A 9,170-nucleotide genomic window follows, 5' to 3' on the forward strand; every position below is an offset into this window, starting at 1 on the left:
TATCAGGTCTCACCAGGACTGGCTGCATCCTCTTCCTTTGTGCAATGGTAAGGCTGCACCCCCCCCCCCAGAGGGAGGTGACCAGATAGCCTGCCACTGAGTTCATGCCAGAGACAGGCCCTGCTCCCCTTACTAGGGAACCCACTTGGAGACTGAGTCTATGGAGTATAACTGTGCAGGGGTTTTAGGTCTTCTCCATGCATGGCCCTTGGTTGGTGTATCATTCTCTCTAGAGCCCCCAGGGCTCAGTTATTTTTAGCTCTGTTGGTCTCTTTTTGGAACTCCTGTCCCCTTCAGGTCTTTCTATGTCCCCCTTCTTTCATGAGATTCCATGCATTCTCCTCAGAGTTTGGCTATGAGTCTCAGCCTCTGCACAGATACCTTTTACAACAGAGTCTTTCAGAGGCAGTCTGTTCTGTTTTCTCCTGCTTCCAATGTTGTCTATCACATTTGTCCTTCTGAATGAGGATTGATCATCTTCCCTAGGGTCTTCCTTGTTGTTTAGCTTCCTTAGGAGTATTGATTTTAGTATGTTTATCCTATATTGTGTGTCTAATAACCACTTATGAGTAAGTATATACAGTGTGTGTCTTTCTGCTTCTGGGTTACTTCACTCAAGATGATCTTTTCTAGTTCCCACCATTTGCCTTCAGTTTTCATGATTTCCTTGTTTTTAATTGTTGAGTAGGATATCATTGTATAAATGTCCCACAATTTTTGTATCCATTCCTCTGTTGAGGGACATCGAGGTTGTTTCCAGATTCTAACTATTATAAATAGAGCTCCATCAACGGAGGAATGGGAACAGAAATTGTGGTATTTTTACACAATGGAATACTACTCAGCAATCAAAACGGAGGAAATCATGAAATTTGCAGGCAAATGGTGGGATCTAGAAAAGATCATTCTGAGTGAAATATCCCAGAAGGAGAAAGATAAACACGGTATATACTCACTTATATAGACCGATAAGATATGATAAACATAATGAAATCTATATACCTAAAAAAGATAATCAAGAGAGCGGACATGGGGTAAGATGATCAATCCTCGTTTAGAAGACAGATGGGATGTGCATTGAACATATGACAGGAGTCTACTGAGCGCATCTGAAAGACTCTAACTAGCAGTGTTTGCAAAGCAGATACAAAGACTCATGACCAAACCTTCGGCAGTGTACAGGGAATCATAAGAAAGAAGGGGAGTTAGTATGATGGGGAAAGGATAGGAACTCCACAAGGACCAAATATATCTGGGCACAGGGTCTTTTCTGAGACTGACATTCAACCAAGGACCATGTATGGATATAACCTAGAACCTCCACTCAGATGTAGCCTGTGGTAGCTCAGTAACCAATTGGTTTTCCAAAGTGAGGGGAACAAGGACTATTTCTAACAGGAACTCAATGACTGGCTCTTTGACCTCTCCACCCCCCAAGGGAGGAGCAGTCCTGTTAGGCCACAGAGGAGGGCTTTGCAGCCAGTCCTGAAGATAACTGATAAAACAGGATTGGATTAATGGGGAGGAGGTCCCCCCATCAGTGGACTTGGAAAGGGGCACGGTGGAGATGAGGGAGGAAGGGTGGGATTAGGAAGGAATGAGGGAGCAGGATACGGCTGGGATACAGAGTTAATAAAATGTAACTGATAAGAAAAAATAAATAAATAGAGCTGCTATGAACATGATTTAGCAAATGTCCTTATATGGTTGAACATATTTTGGACATATGCCTAGGAATGGTAAAGCTGGATCTTGAGGTAGCCCTTTTGCTAATTTTCTGAGAAAGCACTAGGTCATAAAAGTTTACATTCCCACCAGCAACAGAGTAGAGTTCCCCTTTCTCCACATCCTCCCCAGCATGTGTTGTCACTTGAATTTTTTATTTTAACTGTTCTGATGGGTGTAAAGTGAAATCTCAGGGTTGTTTTGATTTGCATCTCCCTGATGACTAAGGACATCAAACATTTCTTTAAGTGTTTCTCTGCCATTCGATATTCCTCTATTGAGAATTCTTTGTTTAGCTCTGTACTCCATTTTTTAAATTGGATTATTTGGTTTGTTGGTGATTCATTTTTTTTAAAAATTTTTCTTATTAATTATACTTTATTCACTTTATATCCCCCCATAAAATCCTCCCTCCTCCCCTCCTAATCACACCTTCCCTCCCCCTTCTTCACACATGCCCCTCCCCAAGTCCCACTGATATGGGAGGTCCCCTTCTCCCTCCCTCTGATCTTAGTCTATCAGATCTCATCAGGAGTGGCTGCATTGTCATCTTCTGTGGCCTGGTAAGGCTGCTCCCCCCTCAGGAGGAGGTGATCAAAGAGCAGGCCAATCAGATTATGTCAGAGGCAGTCCCTGTTCCCATTACTATGGAACCCACTTGGACACTGAACTGCCATGGGCCACATTTGTGCAGGGGTTCTAGGTTATCTCCATGCATGGTACTTGGTTGGAGTATGAGTCTCTGGAAAGACCCCAGTGTTCAAATTTTCTAGTTCTGTCGCTCTCCTTGTGGAGTTCCTGTCCTCTCCAGATTTTACTATTTCCCACTTCTTTCATAAGATTCCATGCACTCTGCCCAACAGTTGGTCATAAGTCTCAGCATCTGCTTTGATAGTCTGCAGGGCAGAGCCTTTCAGAGGCCCTCCGTGGCAGGAACGCTTCATGAATTTACATGTCATCCTTGTGCAGGGGCCATGCTAATCTTCTCTGTATAGTTCCAATTTTAGTATATGTGCTGCCTAAGCAAGCACGGTAATGCATTTTTGAGTTCTTTGTATATTTTGCATATTTAGCTCTCTGTTAGATGTAGGGTTGGTGAAGATCCTTTCTCGGTCTGTAGGCTGTCATTTAATTCCGATGACAGTGTCCTTTGCTTTACAGAAGCTTTTCTGTTTCATGAGGTCAGTCCCATTTATTGACTGTGGATCTTAGAGCCTGTGCTGTTGGTGCTGCCATTGCTTTTTCCAGTAACATTTCTCTTTCCTTCACCCCTACTGTTGGTCTCAAAAGATCTGAATTGTAGTTTCCCATCTTTTTTAAGGCAGGAAATGTCATTCTATATTCCTAAAATTGTCTTTTGAGGTCACTTACTGTGATTTGATGATGATTTTGTGTCTCAGAGGGTCCTGCATGGTTCATTGCTCTGGGCTAGAGGCTCTTACGGCTCCAAAATCTCCCAAGTCTCTCTGGGCATCCAGCTGAACTGGAAGATGATCTCATAGAAACTTCTCCTTTTCTGCTTTCTGTCATATGTCTCTGGTCCTCTGTGACATTTCTCTCAGATATCCTCTGCTTATACTGGTGGGCTTTCTTCTTCTCCAGTCATGCTGGGTTATCCTTCCACCTATGTTGGGTGCTATATGTAAAAATAACTTTTATTTTCCTGATGTAATTGTTGTCTTGGAGGCTTACTGCCTCTGTCAGCTAACCTAGGCCTAGTCCTGGAAACTTCTAGCGTCCATAATCTAATCTAGGCCTAGAATGTTTTCAGCCTCTGAGACTTACTGCTGACTAACATCACTCTTTCTTGCAATTTCTGAGCTCTGGCTGGCTGGTTCAATTCAACTGTTCTGGCTCAAACTCCTCTTCAAGCTCACTGATTCAATCTGGATTCTCTGTGCTTCTGATTGAATTGCTCTGCTTGGTCTCATACTTATTTTGGCTGTATGTTCTAACCTTTCGGCTCCTCTTTCTCTGCCTCCTTCTGTCTTTACCTGTGTCTAGTTTGTTCTCTCTGTCTGCAACCTGTCTCTGTACAACTGCCCCAGTAAAACTGTTTGTCCCCTCTCTGCACTGCTCTTCCTTAAACTTCTTCTCTTTCCCCTGCTGTTCTTATGAGAGGTGGGCATCTCCTATTCTGACTCATTCTGCCAAATCTTTCTCTGCCTCTCAATTTAGATGTCAATTTCAAACATGGACATTTTCTTCTACCAAGTTTACTTTCATTGTTTGGAATTAAAGGTGTGTACTAAGGGTGTGTCTGCATTCCAGCCACATCACAAAGACCTAGAACTTTTGATGTGATCCTTTGCCACAGCAGCCATGTTTCTGGATAAAATTCCTTTATAAAATAGTGTTTATTTCATTCAAGTTTTCCTTATTACTTGCTATCACATATTTGATAAACAGTTCTTCCGGATAATGTGTTTCTCTCTCTTTAACCATTTTATTTTTGGAGTTTTAGCCAACATTCTAAAAGATTACAAACACTTATTATTTGATGGTAATTTTGTAATTTTGTGATTGTTCATGTTTATTATATTATTTAAGTAAGATACATTTTCCTTTGGGCAGCTGCTGGTAGCTATTTCAATTTTAGCTTAGTCATTAACATGCAATTAATTCTATTTTTGTCAGAGAGCTGTAATAGGCAAAGTATGTTCTTTATTTAAAACAAACATTTCCATGTTGTCTTAGGAATGAATTATAATGAAATATAATTTGCCAAATGTAAAATGACATTTTTTTTCTTTTTGCAAACTTTTTTTTATTATTATTACTGAGTTAACATCTTAGAATCTTGTGAGAAGGTGAAGCAGGTCCGCTTCATTTTTCTAGGCAGTACAATTCCAGCATGCAGAACTTACAACATTTTAAAGCAAATTTTACATAATAAATACCTAAGGTTTTTTAAAAGATAATTTTCTTTCAACATTCCCATCAATGCTAATAATCCAAATTATTTTTATAATCTTGTGAATTCCATATTTAAGCAGAATGCATATTTTCTGTCTATTTAAATTTCTGTTTTATGTTGTACTGATTGAAATCTGACTGTGAGAGATGGCCTTACCTTGGTGGTTACAAAGAAAGCATCAGGTAGGTACCAAATGGCTTTGTTTTTAAACACTTTCCCTTCTAGGTCTAAAATGAAATTTTAAAAGTTTCTTTTAAAATTTCAGAAATCTGGGTCATAATTATTTTAGCTTATGGAAACATCTGAATTGTATTACTGAGTTCCATTAACCCTGGCATGTTTCCCAAGTTCATCTTCTGTTCCTTAATTGCATGCATATGTGATATCAGTAAAATAAGTGCATAGTAAAATTATGACTCAGCTGAGCCATTTATCCAAACAAATTGTTATTGCTTAAACATCTCCTGTTGCCAAGCATGTTTACAGGTGAAGAAAATGGAAATTCAATTTATATAGTGACTGTTGAAGAAAGTGAATGAACTTGGCTATTTTGTGGAGAACAGTGGATTCCACAATTATAGAACCTCCCTCCGTCCAGCTAAGATGAGGCATATGATAAGCAACCAGCCAGGGGCAAAGTCTAGGAGGAGCAACTAGGATAGAGGCCACAGTTTGTGTGTGGCATATTCACAGAACAAGGACAGTTTGTGTTGGGAAGACAAGAGAATTGGAGTGCTTTGCCTCTCAAGTGAAAGGCAGTTAGAAAATAAATCAGTTAGTCAAGTAATGAACTATTATTTATGTTAAACTCTCTTTTCATTGATCATGTCTTTTGGCAAAATTTGAAGTTTATAAACAGCTTTTTTTTAAATTTTATTTTTAAAAAATTTTATTCACTTTGAAAAAAAATTCTTTTGAAGGGTGCCATTTATTTGAGACAGGGTTTCTCTGTGTAGCCTTGAATGTTCTCAAATCACTCTGTAGACCAGGCTGGCCTCAAATTCAGAGATCTACCTCCCTCAGCTTCCAAGAATGCTGGGATTATAAGCATGTGCCATCTTGTCCGGAACAGTACAGGAGCCTACCACAGAGGGCCTCTGAAAGTATCTACCCAGTAGGGTACTGAAGCAGATGCTGAGACTCATAAGCTAAACTTTGGGTAGAGTGCAGGGAATCTTATGAAAGAAGAGGGAGATAGAAAGACCTGGAGGGGACAGTAGCTCCACAAGAAGACCAACAGAACCAAAAAATCTGGGCCCAGAGGGTCGTGCAGAGGCTGATGAATCAACCAAGGACCGTGCATGAAGAGGACCTAGACCCTCTGCTCAGATGTAGCCAATGAGCAGCTCAGTCTCCAAGTGGGTTCCCTAATAAGGGGAACAGGGGTTGTCTCTGAGATGAATTCAGTGGCCACCTCTTTGATCACCTCCTCCTTGGAGGGGTATAGCCATGCCAGGCCACAGAAGAAGAGGATGCAACCAGTTCTGATGAGATCTGATAGGCTAAGGTCAGAGAGAAGGGGAGGAGGACCTCTGCTATCAGTGGACTAGGAAAGGGGCATAGGAAGGGAAGAGGAAGGGTGGGTGGGACAAGAAGGAGATGAGGGAGGGGGCTATAACCGGGATACAAAGTGCATAAATTATAATAAATAATAAATAAACAACAATTTAAAATGTAAACAGCCTTTAGTTTACAAGTTACAGGAATTACAAATGAAAGATTCATTTCCCAATATTTAAAACCTATAGAATTGTGTAGAGAATAAAATGCTTATTGCCCATTATATTGACGAGACAACTTGTCCACAATTTAACCTCATTTCTTCAGAAGGCCTATTTCTTTTTTTATTAATAAAAATTTTTATTGTCATTGGCATTTCCAATGAAAGAGAACATGCAAAAGTATATGTCCTCTTGTATTTGGTTTGTTGGTGTTTAGTTTTTTGAGTTCTTTATATACTTTTGATATTAGCCCTGTGTCACATGTAAGTTTGGTGAAGATCTTTCCCCATTCTGTAGGCTGAAATGGCCTCTTTCTGTTTTCCATCTTTTTTACCCTTCTCTCTATGCTTGATTATGGAAGCATCAATAGTATCTGTTGACCCATTTTAACTCTTGTTCAGTTGGTTTTCAATCACACAGTATTATTTGCTAATGGCCTGGTTATTTTTAAATTATATATAACTATTATATTTCAAAGTTATTTTTAGATTTAAATTTTTTAGATTATAATATATTCCCATTTTTCTTTTTTTCCCTCCCTTCCAACCCTTCCATACACCCCTTCTTGCTCTTTTTAAATTAATTACCTCTTTTTAAATTAATTGTTATTTGCATATATAGAGATATACATATATGGACATAATATATACTCCTAAATATAATCTGCTCAGTTTGTATAATGTTACTTGTATATATTTTATTACTTTACGTGTATGGCTATTTTTTTCCTGCATTTATGTCTAGTCACCATGTGTATACTTGAAGAGGATGTTGGATGCCCTGGAGCTGGAGTTACAGATGGTTGTGAGCTTCCATGTGAGTTCTGGGAATCAACCCAGGGCCCTGTGGAAGATCAGCCAGTGCTCTGCTGAGCCATCTCTCTAGTGCTTTGATGATTTATTTAGATATAATTTGTGTTTGTAACAAGCAAACACCTTGGGGCATTGGCAATCAGAGCTAACTAAAACAATGTCCAAATTGGCATAATTAAGAGCTATAGATTTCCTGTGGCTGAAAAGTTATGCTCTTGGGGAATCTCATTTAAATTATGGAGACCCACCATGTCTTCCTGCTCCCCTAATGATGACTGGAGTTCAATACCTACTCTGCTAGTATAGGATGCCTGTAAAGAACACTGTATCTTTGCCAGCCATTCAACAGTACCGTTTACAATCAAAAGATGCCTATAGAGTCTATAAAACTGAAATATCTAGAATATTGTTATCTCTCTGTTTATTTGCTTTCTTCTATGTTTCTTGTTTTGTGAAGGTTTTACCATTGTCTTATCATCCCCTATATCAATGCATATTATAAACAATGTTCTCCAATGGGTCCTCTTTTTCTTGGTTGTATAATTGACTTATGGTTAAATTTCTGGTTTTGTATTTGGCTTATCCGTACATCTATTAAGTCTAGAACCATGAGTTTCTATTGTCAAACTCTGATCTAGGAACTAGGTGTGCAATTCTTTGTCACTGTGAAGTTTACACTGTCTATATGATGTAATTATATTATAAACATGGTGTTAATCATGTGAAGCATCACAAGGTGTAAATGGTAATAAACAGTAGAACAGTAGAATGAAACAAAGAAACTGGGAATGCACAGCCAGCTGCCATTTGATTTCCCACCAGTCTTAGAATGGAGGCAAAGCATTCACAGAAAAGGGGCTTAAAATTGTAGGGTTTTATTTGTTTGTTTGTTTTTTAAACCATAGCTAGATTTAACAGATAATTAGGAACTGGCAGGAGTTAGGAGTTTGTGTATATTTGTATCTTTAACATTTCTTTACTTCCTCTGACTTTGAAGGTAATCTTGTGGCTAGTAAACATCTTCCATGTAAAATTCTCCTATTATCTATAAAACTGTGATGACTTAACTGTAATATAGGATAAGAAAAATCACTATTGACTTTATTAATAAGTAGTAAACTTGATGTAAATTAAGATGAATGATTCATCCAAATAGGGAAAAAAAATGAAGGGAGAAAGATATGACTTCAAATCTGTCTTTACTACAGAGCTAAATCAATATTAAAATGTTATATCAACTCTTCAGTTTTGCTTAGCTCAAGAGTAAGCCCATCTACTTCATTGGTGGATATATAGAAAGGTAAATTACATTAGAGAAAACACAAAAGTAACACCTTTGTAGTAAAGAAAAAATATATAAACCTAACTGGCTGAGTACATTTAGTGTTGCTAAGACGTCCATATTTTTAGTGTTAACCGCTTGCTACTGGATAACCAACTGTGGGTTTCATCTCTGGAGATGGCTCTCTCAGCAGTCATTAATTACTTGCCTGTAGCTCTTCATCTAGGGGTGGGCACCCGTGAGAGCTTCAACTTGACTTGTAAAGTAGTGTCATTATTGAGATCTTGTTTAGGTAACCACATGTTTGAGAGTTTATGGGGATAATATATACGTATCACATATAGATTGCATAATACATGCAGCATCTGTCCTGATCCTCTTGGCTTTTAGAATCTGCCTTTTCCTTCCGCGTGTGTAGAAGTCATGTTGTACTTGTATCATCTGAGGCTGGGTACACATCAGTCAGTGGTTCTCGGATTTTTAGCCTGTTTGTGGCTTTCTGTAATGGTCTGTGCTTGGTGCAAAATTAAATTTCTGTTTGTAGAAGTTTTTCTCTCTGTAGACCAGGCTGGCCTGGAACTCACAGAGACCCATCTACCTCTGCCTCTGTCTCCTGAGTGCTGCAGTGTGGCCACCAGGCCCTGACCAAAATTAATCTTTTTTCTTTTATTTACTACAATTTATTTACTTTGTATCCCAGCTGTAGCCCCCTC

General features: G+C 38.8%; 1 non-coding gene across 1 annotated transcript; it reads right to left on the reverse strand.

Moving 5' to 3' along the window:
- Positions 1-2,649: 2,649 nt before the first annotated feature.
- On the reverse strand, positions 2,650-2,756 carry LOC132655033 (U6 spliceosomal RNA). The gene has a single exon (XR_009592616.1). It is a non-coding gene; the product is annotated as a U6 spliceosomal RNA (small nuclear RNA).
- Positions 2,757-9,170: the final 6,414 nt, after the last annotated feature.

Source organism: Meriones unguiculatus, chromosome 6 (assembly GCF_030254825.1).
Source record: "Meriones unguiculatus strain TT.TT164.6M chromosome 6, Bangor_MerUng_6.1, whole genome shotgun sequence".
Taxonomy (NCBI): domain Eukaryota; kingdom Metazoa; phylum Chordata; class Mammalia; order Rodentia; family Muridae; genus Meriones; species Meriones unguiculatus.